At 37.4% G+C, this 13,628-nt stretch overlaps 1 protein-coding gene and 1 long non-coding RNA gene across 2 annotated transcripts in view; one reads left to right on the plus strand and one right to left on the minus strand.

The window, feature by feature from the left end:
* Nucleotides 1-13,628, plus strand: part of LOC144527939 (Golgi SNAP receptor complex member 1-like) — a 30,358-nt gene that overhangs the window by 7,247 nt on the left and 9,483 nt on the right. The window lies entirely within an intron of this gene.
* LOC144528077 (uncharacterized) lies at nt 8,543-9,681 on the minus strand. Its single transcript, XR_013502871.1, has 5 exons — nt 9,573-9,681; nt 9,272-9,344; nt 9,116-9,190; nt 8,843-8,944; nt 8,543-8,696 (listed from the first exon to the last, which is right to left on the minus strand). It is a non-coding gene; the product is annotated as an uncharacterized LOC144528077 (long non-coding RNA).

The following is a 13,628-nucleotide window of genomic DNA, read 5'->3' on the forward strand; positions in this document are numbered from 1 at the left end:
GACTCCAGTGGGATCAGTGCACCTTATGGAGAATCAGCAGACTGACAGTGATTTAAATCAAACTGTGTACCTACAAGTTCTTAGAAAGCCCGTAATCTATTACCTAATAATAAAATTAACAGTGTAGCCTTTGTTCTAAAACTACCATATGAAAGTTTTTGAGGAAGTTGTTGGGTTACCTGTGACTGAGTGGTGTGGTCAGGGGTGTGATTCTTCCGGATAAATCCGGAAATCCTGCTTTTCCGACCTGAAAAAGTGGGGGGGGCGCAAGGCACGGGTCGGGGATATTGGTAAACATAATGACCGGTCACTGCTGTCAATGTTTTTTGTACCTTGATTCATGTCTTCATATCACTCCGCAAGTGGTCCATTAATTTGTCACGATGTAACTTCATTCAAAGCAGAGCTCCACCAAAGAGCCTGCAATTGTTGCGGAAGGTTATTTGAATACGAATTTTGGACGTGTGGGGGCGAACTATCTTCTTAGTTGAAGCCGACAACGGGACAATATTTTTATTTTATGTTGGCAATGCAAGCTGAAGCGACGTAGCAGATGACGTTGAGAAGTTGCAGTGAGGAATATTTTAGGAGCACCATTTTCAGCAGTGCAGAGAGGTAGTGGCCCACACTAACTTGAGCCGGGAAACATGGCTTGAGAATGACCAATGACCAACACCTAATCTTAAACTTAGGGCACTTAATTTACTCACACCACTGGTGTGACTATGTGCTCGTGTTTGTGTTCCCACAACCTTGATGCTGATAATATACTTCTCAAGCACTTTCTCACAACAGCACTCAAATAGAGGAAGATTAACAAAAAGGAAAGTGAAAGAGAAGACGTAAACCAGAAGATGTGGTGAGGAGAAGGTTCCCAATCAGAAGACATCAAGTGAATTACAGCTGCTCGCAGCATTATTTTTCCAACTTGTTGTGGAAAAGCTTAGCAATTTGGTCATCGAAACGAAAAGAGGAAGAGAACAAAATGTTTTATTAGGGATGTCACAATCAAGTTTTTTTAGCCCAGATCTGAGTCCTTTAATATTGCCAATATATAGTCTGACTTATATTTATCTAAATGTTGATTAAATATGTGTCCGACACCCTGAAATAACAGCTGTACAACGTACCTAATGTGACATTCCTTATTCTTCACAAGCTATTTAATCCAAATAATGAGGTCAAAAATATTACGTTATAAGCTTTAATTTTTGATTAATATTATTTTAATGAATGAAATTCAACTGAGAGAATGTGACTCCTGAAATTCACGTTACGCAATCAGCTAGAGGCCTATCACTATGTTGGAGTTGTTGAAACTACAGAAACACCACAACAGACAAGTTTAATTTTGTTCTGTCATCAAGTTACTCACAGAATTAACATTAATTAGGTTTGATAGCATCAAAGTTGTGTAATTTTCAAACTTTAATTTTGCAAAGCTCAGTGACAGAATTCAGACTCACTCGCATTGCAGGGGCCAAATTATTTTTCACATTCACACACTTAACTGTAATTTTCACTGGTAAGGGAGAACTGTAGAGACCAGCTGTCGTAAAGGATAGCCGCTCTGCAACACTAGCATGCTGAGGTGGACAAAACACAGTATATAACGCTAAAGAAAAGATCAGATTTTGATCGGCTTTATTTAAGCCAATGCTGAGTCATTAAAATATGCCCAGGTCAGCCCTATACAGATCAATCATCAGGTCAAAGTCAAATTCAAGTCAAATTTTTATTTGTCAAATACTTTGGTTTATGATTGAATACCATGAATTTATCCTCTCTAATCTCTACTTAAAGTGCTCATATTATGCTTTTTGGCTTTGTCCCTTTCCTTTATTGTGTTATATATCTTTTTGAACATGTCATAGGTTTACAAAGTGAAAAAGCCCAAAGTCCACCCCAAAGGGACTTACCATCTCCAACAGAAAACACTGTTCACAAACTGCTCCAAACCGCTCTATTGTAGTCCAGCCTTTACTTCCGTGACAAACGTGCGTCACTTTGTAACACATGTTATAATGCTCGCCTAGCTGCTAGCGTGGAACGCCCTCATACTCTGCAACTGACTAGCTAGCAGTGCTGACCTAGGTAATGTGCATGTGCGACTCCCAACAAAGATGGAACAGAAGTGAGATGCCTCACTCAGTAGCTAAAATGGAGAGCTCAATACACAGGGTGAAAAGAGCTGCAGCAATGTGCAGTACAACAAAAATATGGTGTTTTTAGAAAATTAAACCACATAAACCTATTCTTGTACATCTAAATACAATTATGAACCTGAAAATAAGCATAACATGAGTACTTTAACACCTTTAGTTACATCTTATATAAACAAAATTAGACGTAATATGAGCAGCTCAGCAATTAGTTCACTTGACTTCATCACTTACAGTAAAACTGTCACAGACACCAGCAGTGAGTTAAGATTTGGACTGTCAATGTACTGCAATCTGTGAAACAGCTTTATTCTGCATACATGCATCTTGTATACATATATTTATAAATAACTATTTCGTATTGAAATTACCTATTACATTCACCTATCCCTTTTTCTTTTAATAATTAAATACGGTCTAAATACGGGAGCAATTTAAGCAATACCAGAGATGTTCTTAAAGCTATAATGTGTAGTTTCTGTTTCCCCCATGAGGAATTCTAAGTAATGACAACAAAACTGTTGGCACGTCCACGTGATACAAGCTCTCCGTTTCTGCGCGCGAAAAACACTGGACAACACAATCTTCTGAACATAGCCATACTGAGAAATACAGAGAGAGTTGAGTGGAGCTGATCTTAAAGGAGTCTTAAAGGTGCACTATGCGTTCCTGCATGGTTTCAGCGCAATTTCATTTTTGTCTCAAAACGTAGGCATCTCTCCTTGATCCGCTAGCTGCCTGCCTCCCAAATACACTGAAAAAGACCGGTCTCGGGAGACAACACAGAGGTCATAAACGTCAAACAAACACTAGGATCACAGGATAGGAACCAAAATAAAACAAACCACTCCAGCCAATGAGCAACAGGCGGCGACAGTTGATGGTCGGAGCGGCAGGGGGGCAGGCAGCATTTGAATGTGCTGGCCAGTAATTATCTGTGTGAATTGGGGGCGGAGTTTCTGAAGGAGGGGTTGAATTTGTTTGGCAGTTGAGTTCAAATATCAACAATCTTTGTGCAGAATCACTAAGTGCACCTTTAATTAGCTTTGTAGCAACTAATTTGGCAATGGCTTGAATGTAACGGACGTTCATTAATATCAAAATGTTACGCACTAAATATTTAATAAATTCAACTAGGTATACAGTACCAATGTGTTTAGAACTGTATTTACTGTAGTTATAACACCAATGTACCTACTAATAATTAAATACTATATTGTTATTTGTCAGAGGTTAAACTGTCCAAAATAGTTCAATAAAGACAATCAAACAGTTCTCTCCAACACAGTTTGTTGTGGGACAATAGAAGGCACACAACAGTTTATGAAGAATTCTTGATTTGGTTTTCATTTGGGGTGTTTTTTTGGTTTGTTGGCATTCCATGGTCTTTTGGACTGGGATTTCCTGACAGAGAGAGAAACAAAATAAAAGAATCCTTGTAAATAAATAATACAAGCACACTTACAAACACAAAACGTGCACTTTCACACATGTCCTCAACTTCTCCTTACATTAGTTCATGTTTACATTGTTCCCTGCACCAAAGCCTCCTGCGTTAAACCCAATCCCTGCATTTGTTGCGTTGCCAATATTAATTTCAGCTCCTTTTCCTCCTGTTGATTTAGAAAGAAAAGTAAATAAATAGAATAAATTCATCAACATAAACTGTTCATCTTAGATCTGTAGTGTACCAATTCTAGTCTGAAATAATGAAAGTGTTCACTAGGAGCACCTTCTCAGGACTCACTGTTCACATTGCAGTTGTTCCCCACACCAATGTCCCCTGCGTTGTCTCAAACTACCATGTTACCTATGTTGCCAATACTTATTTTGACTCCATCTCCTCCTGTTGAAATGCAAATAATAATAAATAGAACAGAATCACTGCCAATTTTAATCATATCTGTAGTATACAGAATATACTCTATATTCTACATTTGGGATCTGTCCATTTCTCCATACTTCCCAGCAATGTGAGACCAGAGAACTCACCCATTACATTGCAGTTGTTCCCTGCACCGATGTCTCCTGTGTTGGATCCGGCATCCATCTTACTTACGTTGCCAATATCTACTTTGACTCCTTTTCCTCCTGTTGAAATACAATGAATGATGTGTACATATTCTAATCTTATTGCATGCATAAGAAATCATAAATCGTGAAAGTGCCCATTTCTAATAACTTTCCAACAATATAAAACACTTACCGCTCACATTGCAGGAGTTCTTTGCACCAGTGTCTCCTGCATTGTCTCCAACTGTCATGTTACTTGTGTTTCCAATATTCACTGCTTTTTCTCCTGTTAAACACAAAAACAATAGATATGATCACATAAACTGTTAATTTTACTGCACAGAGTGCATGAATCAGAAATCATTAACTGCCCGCTCCTACTAACTTTTCAACAATATGAGTGACAGACTTACCCCTCGCAGTGCTGGTGTTCCCTGAAGCAGTGGATGCAGAGTTGAATCCACTTCCACCTCCCGTGTTACATGAGTTGCCAGTATTTGGCTGGGATCCTGTTCTTCCTTTTAAAATAAAGACAATGACCCAAAAAGCAAAGATCATGAAACAAATCACTTCTAGTAGCTGCTTAAATGGGAACTGCACCTATTTTACACACCAATGTATGAAGTATGAAATAGTTAAACAGTATGCTTCTACTTTCTGCAACTATTTGACAAACAGAGCTTATCACTGATACTATCATCGACAACTAGTGTTGAACTCACCGCTAATATTGATGACATTATCAGCGCCAATCTTCCCTTTCTTGTTTCCAACGTAAATGTCCTTGCTGTTACCAATGCTGTGTGCCATTGTTCCTGCTGAAATCTAGACAGACAGACAAGAAAATAAAACAGTATTTGTTAAAAAAAAAATTGACTGGAAATGGATTCAGTCAAAAATCTCAGACAAAAAAAAACTCTTGTAAAGACTAGACGCTTATGGTATCAGCTGAATGTCTGAGATGTAAATGGAAAATAAAAAAAAGACATTGGCCCAATGCCAAAGTCCGGACTCACGGACTTTGGTGCGCGTCCTAGCGAAATTCGTAAGGGCTTAGGGTTGTCACAATGTCGAATTTCAAAGGGGCGTGGGGGTTTGAGTACACACTTTCCGTGAGTCTGCATCGATGCAGACATCCACAATGAAAATTCCCAAACCGGCAAGTGTCAGCAACATCTTTGTTATTAAACGTCACCAAGGTAACATGTGATCTCGTGAAGTGCTCTCCCAATCCCATTTATACCTATCTGAGCCCATGTTGCCTCACACACTCACTCACTTAGCACCTGAGATCAGTCTGTGAGTCTTTAGTCCTTAGTCCTCAGGGCTCACTTTGGGATTGGGCCAATGTGTTGTACTTCAAAGACTGAGTAGGTAAAGTTGACATGGGCAATTATTATCTTATCTCTGGTTTCACACGTTTGTTCTGTGCTTGTCAGTATGAAATTAGAAGACTTATGGAAGTGCAGCACTTAATGAATCCAGACTTGAACTGGGGGGGGGGGTTGTCTAGTACTGCTGCATCAGCTGAGATTAATTACTGAGAAACCAGAACATTTATTTTAGATTATATGTACATTTTTAAAAGACTTCAATTATAACATTTTAAAAATAAGCACTGATATCAGACATTTTGTATTTGACTTTACGACCAAATAGACATTTGCAGCTTTAACTGCATGTAAAAACCAATTCTTGGGAAAAGAATCAATTCTAAAATCATCGGCAATAAAATCTCAATACATACGATTTTAGATTTTTTTTTTTCACCCCTTATATCTGCAATAAATACTTATTGATATTGTGATATTGATTTTAACCACATCTCCCAGCCTTAGCTTGACATTAACATTTTCACTGAATAGGAACAGCCACATAATAAAATAAATTGCAGTTATATATTATATAGCTCCTGTATAAAACAATTAGCTGACCTGAGTAGTCATAGCTGCACAGTTCAAAGTTTGAATACATTTGATATCTTGACAATAATCTCTTTTTTCATGTCTAAATGTTGGACGTTGTCCTGAGCACAGGTATAGATGTTGCTTATTTGACCAACAGTCTCACTGAAAGCAGGCTTAAGTGCACCTCACAAAATCTCTGTATTAGAAAAATAAGGGATATTTGTCAGAGATAATTCCCTTTTAATATTTTATTGTCTTTTATCCAGAATTAAACTTAATCACATATGTACATTTTGTCATTCCCTCACACTCAGCCTGTATTCCCCAAAGTGACTATTAGGAGGCTTGGAGTTGTCTGCAGACTTTTCACCAAAGTCATTTTAATTTCTACAATAAAACGCGTGTTTATTGATTGACAATATTAAGCTCTGTATTCTTCATCAACTCAGCCTATAACTCTGCAATAATAGTATGTGCCCCTATTATTATTATTATTATTATTATTATTATTATTATGACGCAACTACGTCATACCTGGTGCAGCCACTGTTTTACAGAAGCATAATAGATTGAAGGGAGATTATCAGTGTGTAATCACAGTAAATAATTTTAGGTTAAATACTGGAATACAGTCAGGTCCATAAATATTGGGACATCGACACAATTCTAATCTTTTTGGCTCTATACACCACCACAATGGAGTTGAAATGAAACGAACAAGATGTGCTTTAACTGCAGACTTTCAGCTTTAATTTGAGGGTATTTACATCCAAATCAGGTGAACAGTGTAGTAATTACAACAGTTTGTATATGTGCCTCCCACTTTTTACGAGACCAAAAGTAATGGGACAATTGGCTGCTCAGCTGTTCCATGGCCAGGTGTGTGTTATTCCCTCATTATCCCATTTACAAGGAGCAGATAAAAGGTCCAGAGTTCATTTCAAGTGTGCTATTTGCATTTGGAATCTGTTGCTGTCAACTCTCAATATGAGATCCAAAGAGCTGTCACTGTCAGTGAAGCAAGCCATCATTAGGCTGAAAAATCTAAACAAACCCATCAGAGAGATAGCAAAAACATTAGGTGTGGCCAAATCAACTGTTTGGAACGTTCTTAAAAAGAAAGAACGCACCGGTGAGCTCAGCAACACCAAAAGACCCGGAAGACCACGGAAAATAACTGTGGTGGATGACCGAAGAATACTTTCCCTGGTGAAGAAAACACCCTTCACAACAGTTGGCCAGATCAAGAACACTCTCCAGGAGGTAGGTGTATGTGTGTCAAAGTCAACAATCAAGAGAAGACTTCACCAGAGTGAATACAGAGGGTTCACTACAAGATGTAAACCATTGGTGAGCCTCAAAAACAGGAAGGCCAGATTAGAGTTTGCATCTAAAAAAAGCCTTCACATTTCTGGAACAACATCCTATGGACAGATGAGACAAAGATCAACTTGTACCAGAGTGATGGGAAGAGAAGAGTATGGAGAAGGAAAGGAACTGCTCATGATCCAAAGCATACCACCTCGTCAGTGAAGTATGGTGGTGGTAGTGTTATGGCGTGGGCATGTATGGCTGCCAATGGAACTGGTTCTCTTGTATTTATTGATGATGTGACTGCTGACAAAAGCAGCAGGATGAATTATGAAGTGTTTCGGGCAATATTATCTGCTCATATTCAGCCAAATGCTTCAAAACTCATTGGGACGGCGCTTCACAGTGCAGATGGACAATGACCCGAAGCATACTGCGAAAGCAACCAAAGAGTTTTTTAAGGGAAAGAAGTGGAATGTTATGCAATGGCCAAGTCAATCCCCTGACCTGAATCCGATTGAACATGCATTTCACTTGCTGAAGACAAAACTGAAGGGAAAATGCCCCAAGAACAAGCAGGAACTGAAGACAGTTGCAGTAGAGGCCTGGCAGAGCATCACCAGGGATGAAACCCAGCGTCTGGTGATGTCTATGCGTTCCAGACTTCAGGCTGTAATTGATTGCAAAGGATTTGCAACCAAGTATTAAAAAGTGAAAGTTTGATTTATGATTGTTAATCTGTCCCATTACTTTTGGTCCCTTAAAAAGTGGGAGGCACATATACAAACTGTTGTAATTCCTACACCGTTCACCTGATTTGGATGTAAATACCCTCAAATTAAAGCTGAAAATCTGCAGTTAAAGCACATCTTGTTCGTTTCATTTCAACTCCATTGTGGTGGTGTATAGAGCCAAAAAGATTAGAATTGTGTCGATGTCCCAATATTTATGGACCTGACTGTATGTATTTAGAAAACCCAACTGCTAGTTGGTCAGTTTACTGACAAAAACTATATGACAAAGACAAATCCACAAGGAAAACAAATTCATGACAATGTTTGGATGAAGGACAAAGAATATAAGAACACTTTCAAGGCACTGAATATCCCTCAGAGCAAGGTCAGTAGAAATGATAAATATTCAGCCAAAGACGGTCTCATAGAGCAGGTACTGCTACTACTTTATTTTCACTTGTATTTCTTTTACATTCATCGGATGACTGACTCTTTCTGTTGATTTGAAATCATGAATTCTACATTCAACAAATGGTGTATAGTTTTTAGAAGAGTTGGAGGCCGCTTTCCTAAAAGGGAGAAACACAAAGAGAGTAAAAAGATCAAAAATATTGATGCGGAAAACCCAGATTATATTGTTTTACAATGATGCATTCGCAGGTAAAGAACTAACATATCACACGCATATGCGCACATCTGATGGTACATTTCTTACATTTGTTGATGTTCATGCAATTCCCTCCAGAAATGGCCCCTGTGTTATTACCAATTACAGTGTTAGCAGTGTTGCCAGCAATTTGACCAGTTGTCAGTCCTCCTGTTAAAATATGAGAATTGAGATAAGGAATTCAAAGTTGACAACAGAAACTCCAATTTTTGCCATGAAGATGCTGATATCTGAACATAAGTAATAAACTGGACTGTTAATACAGTTCTGGCAATTTAATTTGATTTAATAAGAGGATAAGCAATAAGAGGAATATCTCGCCTTTGATATCATAGCTCTTCTCTGTTACAGTGATGCCAGTGGTGTTGCCCAGAGCAACATTGGGATCAAGACCTTCTGTAAGAGTCATGGGAGAAAGAGATTTGATGAAACTGTCAAGACAACCTTACAGAAAAGAATAGACACACTCAGATTTACCTTTAACGTCAACGGCATTACGGGCACCAACTTGCCCTGCGCTGTCAACTTTCGACATTGTTCCTGCTGAAATCTAGAGAGTCAGAGAATGACTAAGAGGAAAGTAAAACCATGATTATAAAAAAAATGTTTTACACTTTTTAGCGTAATGAGGTTTCTCTCTTTGATTATTTAACTTTAGCACAAAGTGTAAGAGAGTCTGTCATATCTTGAATATCTAATGCAAAATAAAATATATGACAGTAAATTTGAAAAAAGCAGTTGACCTAAAATGCAGACATGAATGCAATCTTTATCTTACCACTGGTTTCAGTTGTTTGTCCTGTGCTTCGAGGTGAGCTTGTTGTTGATCTGAGGAGCGAAGATAAATGCTTTTATAAATGTCCTGCACACGCGTGTCTTTTTTTGGGGTTAAAGGAGAGGAACTTCCTTATATAGTTAAAAGCAGTTTTGTTTGTTCAGCTAAACATATTTGTTTCCACAGAATCTGAATAGGACATGTGAGGTTTGTCATCAGCTGATGTCAATTTCAGTTTCTTGAAATGTTCACCTGTGGCTGTGAAGAGGGCCGTGAAAGTTCCAAAGTCATTGTGTACTATGAGCCCTCTGCCTCACGAAACAGCCGCTATTACAGAACAAGTACATTTTACAGTTTCTCCTACAGTTTCTTCTCTGTTGAAGAAACAAGGTGTCATTACAGGTACTTGTGAAGAGCACTTAATGGATCCAGACTTGAACTTACACACATATTTGTGCTCAGTAATTTGCTCAAAATTGTATTTTGTAAAACCAAACCAATGTTTAATTACTGTGTAGACATTACCACATATTCTTATAACAATTAGCTATGGTCGCTGCCGTCTTCATAGTGTATTGTATTGTTCTTTACAATATCCACAAAATCAACAGGATTCATGAGTGTCCTTTCAGCTTACTTCCTTTTACACAATCTGTTAAATTGTTGTGTTGTCATGAGTCTAGCAAAAAAGAAATACATATTCATGGGTTCAGTAGGATCACTTAAATAAGATGCTCTAGCAAAGTTGGGCCCTAGCACTAAAGTTTACACTTCATGTGAGGAATCTTTTAAATTAAAGGAACTTGAATTGGGAGATAGCTAACTCAAATAACTTAAAGAAATAAGCCTCAGGTGTTCTCTGTGTTACATAATGTATCCTTCACAGAAACATAGACTGATGGCATATTTACTCTCAGGGAAGTTCTGACAATAGCAAATTAGCTGACTGATTCTAAATCAGCCAACATATTGGAAATGCAAAGTTCTTTTAAATTTAAAAAATAAATAATGATTTAAATCAAATAAATTCTAATTCTAAACCTTTATGGTTGATTGATGATTAAATGCTGTTTGCAGCCTCCACATTGCTGATTCACAAGTTTTACTTCATAACTGCTACAAACTCAAACTGAAGTGAAGCTTCAGGTCACACGGTCGCTAAACCAAAATTAATGTTCAGGTTAAAAACAGAACTTGTGACTTGTGGTGCAACACGTTCTCACGGCAGTTCGTGAAATGGTCACGTAGTTTTTAATCTATTGATTCGTGTACACGGACACGCTTATCTCGTTTTTTTCGTGGAGGTCAGCACGTAATGGGAAGCATCTATATACGGAGGTTGGGTTTAGGAAAAGAAGAACGGGGAAAGGAAAGGTCACATGCGGGAGACGGCCGTGGTCTCTGGGGGATGCAGGACAACAACAGGACGGTTGTGTTTAGGAAAAGAACAACTGGGAAAGGAAACGCCACACACGGGAGACGATCGCCGGTCTAGTCGTGCTGTGATCACGAAAGATGCTTCCCATTGAAATACATGGCCCCTGTGTTATTACCAATTACAGTGTTTAAAAACAGAACTCAAGTGTGAAGGATCTGGAATATGAATAATGAGATGTATGTTTGAAATATCTTTACACTGTTAAATATAAAAAAAATTAAAAAAAATAAAATGTGTGTGTATGTATATGTATATATATATATATATATATATATATATATATATATATATATATATATAATTTAAAAAAAATGAACTCGTGACTTGTGTTTTTGTGGTTTCAGTAGGGAATATTTAAAAAAAAAAAGTAACTCTGAAATTGGAAGTAAGTCATAGTATTAAACATTTGTCTGACTGTTATAATAAGACTGCTGTTATACTACTTTATAATCTCATTGCCTATCCATATGCTAATGGAGGCACCTTTTTACAGATAATGGATGGATAGAAACAATTAAATGGATTGATCACAGATATGAACACAAATAGAGGCATCTCTCTACACCTCTAATATTTAGTCTAATTTTTTAGCCAGTGCTGTGACGTATGATTTGTTGGACAATTTCTTCTAAATCTGCTTGTTTATTTAAGTGATACTTTATAACAGTACCTGATGTTCATTTGGCATTTAACATATCAAAATCATTAGTCTCATTATAACAGTCAAATGTTTAATACGACTTACATTCAATTTCTTAATTCAATTTTTTTAAATGCTTCATACTGAAACCATTAAACTCTCTCAAAGTTCAAGTTCCTTTAATTTAAAAGATTCTTCGCGTGAAGGGTCAGTTTTAGTGCTAGCTCCCAACTTTGCTAGAGCAGCTTATTTAAATGGCTTATTGAAGCCATAAGTATGTTTATGATCAACCTCTCAAGCTTCTTTTTGAAAATGTTAACTTGTCCACTAGATCAATATCATCAGGGACGTGCCTGTGCACGGGCTATTGTTGCCAGGGCAACTGCCCATTTGCCCTGATTGGATTAGCTGCCCCTCTGGCGAAAGAGCCTAAATAAACTTTTCTTTCTTTCTTTCTTTTTCTTCTTTTTTTGCTGTTGTGGCTGCATTAATACGGTAATATGCCCATCATGACTTAAGTTAAATCAAATTAAATTCGCTATATTGTTCAATCTTGCCCTCAGCGATGCCCTCTGCCCCCAGAGACGTGACTTTGTTTATATTCTCACACACGGAGCACCGCAAGCCCTTCTGCCTTCACGTGAGTTTTGAAAGTTATGGAGATTATGACAAATGCCCTGTGAATAGTAACCAAAAAAATCCACTTGAGCTTTGAATAAAGTGCAGCTTCAGCTTCTAACGTTTGCATCACGTCGCGCAGCATTGCCTTATATTAACGTACAATGCTACGTTATCAACCAAAGCTAATGACATAACGTATGTTGCAGCAGCAGGTTAACGTAACTACGTTACGTCCATTACATTAGTTTGTGTTCTGTAGAGAAGAGAGAGGCTCAAGGATGTGATGTTTGGGTTCTTGAATCATGCTAGGTTATACATTGTTTATAGTCAATATGTTACATGAGTTTTCAACCAACAATCAGATGTGACGTTAGTGAAAGTCGCCTTACTTTGTTATGAGATGATAAATGAATGTCCCAATTGGTTAATGTAATAAACTTTGCGTTTAAAAAAAAAAAAGCTTAAAGATCTGCAACTTTGCAGAGCTGGAATAAAACTGTCAGCAGACCAGCTGTGAGAGAAGCATTCGATAATGTCAAACAACCATCCTACATTATTCATTTCATGTGAAGTTGGCCTAGTTTATCAGAAGCATTTTCTTTAAGTTGAAGAAACAAGGTTTACACGGACTTGTGAAGAGCAGTTAATGGATCCAGACTTGAACTGGGGGGGGGGGTTTGTCTAGTGCTGCTGCATCAGCTGAGGTTAATTACTGAGAAACCAGAACATTTATTTTAGATTATATGTACATTTTTAAAAGACTTCCATTACAACATTTTAAAAATAAGCACTGATATCAGACATTTTGTATTTGACTTTACGACCAAATAGACATTTGCAGCTTTAACTGCATGTAAAAACCAATTCTTGGGAAAAGAATCAATTCTAAAATCATCGGCAATAAAATCTCAATACATACGATTTTTTTTTTTTTTTTCACCCCTTATATCTGCAATAAATACTTATTGATATTGTGATATTGATTTTAACCACATCTCCCAGCCTTAGCTTGACATTAACATTTTCACTGAATAGGAACAGCCACATAATAAAATAAATTGCAGTTATATATTATATAGCTCCTGTATAAAACAATTAGCTGACCTGAGTAGTCATAGCTGCACAGTTCAAAGTTTGAATACATTTGATATCTTGACAATAATCTCTTTTTTCATGTCTAAATGTTGGACGTTGTCCTGAGCACAGGTATAGATGTTGCTTATTTGACCAACAGTCTCACTGAAAGCAGGCTTAAGTGCACCTCACAAAATCTCTGTATTAGAAAAATAAGGGATATTTGTCAGAGATAATTCCCTTTTAATATTTTATTGTCTTTTATCCAGAATTAAACTTAATCACA

The sequence above is a fragment of the Sander vitreus genome, chromosome 13, assembly GCF_031162955.1.
Source record: "Sander vitreus isolate 19-12246 chromosome 13, sanVit1, whole genome shotgun sequence".
Classification (NCBI taxonomy): Eukaryota; Metazoa; Chordata; class Actinopteri; order Perciformes; family Percidae; genus Sander; species Sander vitreus.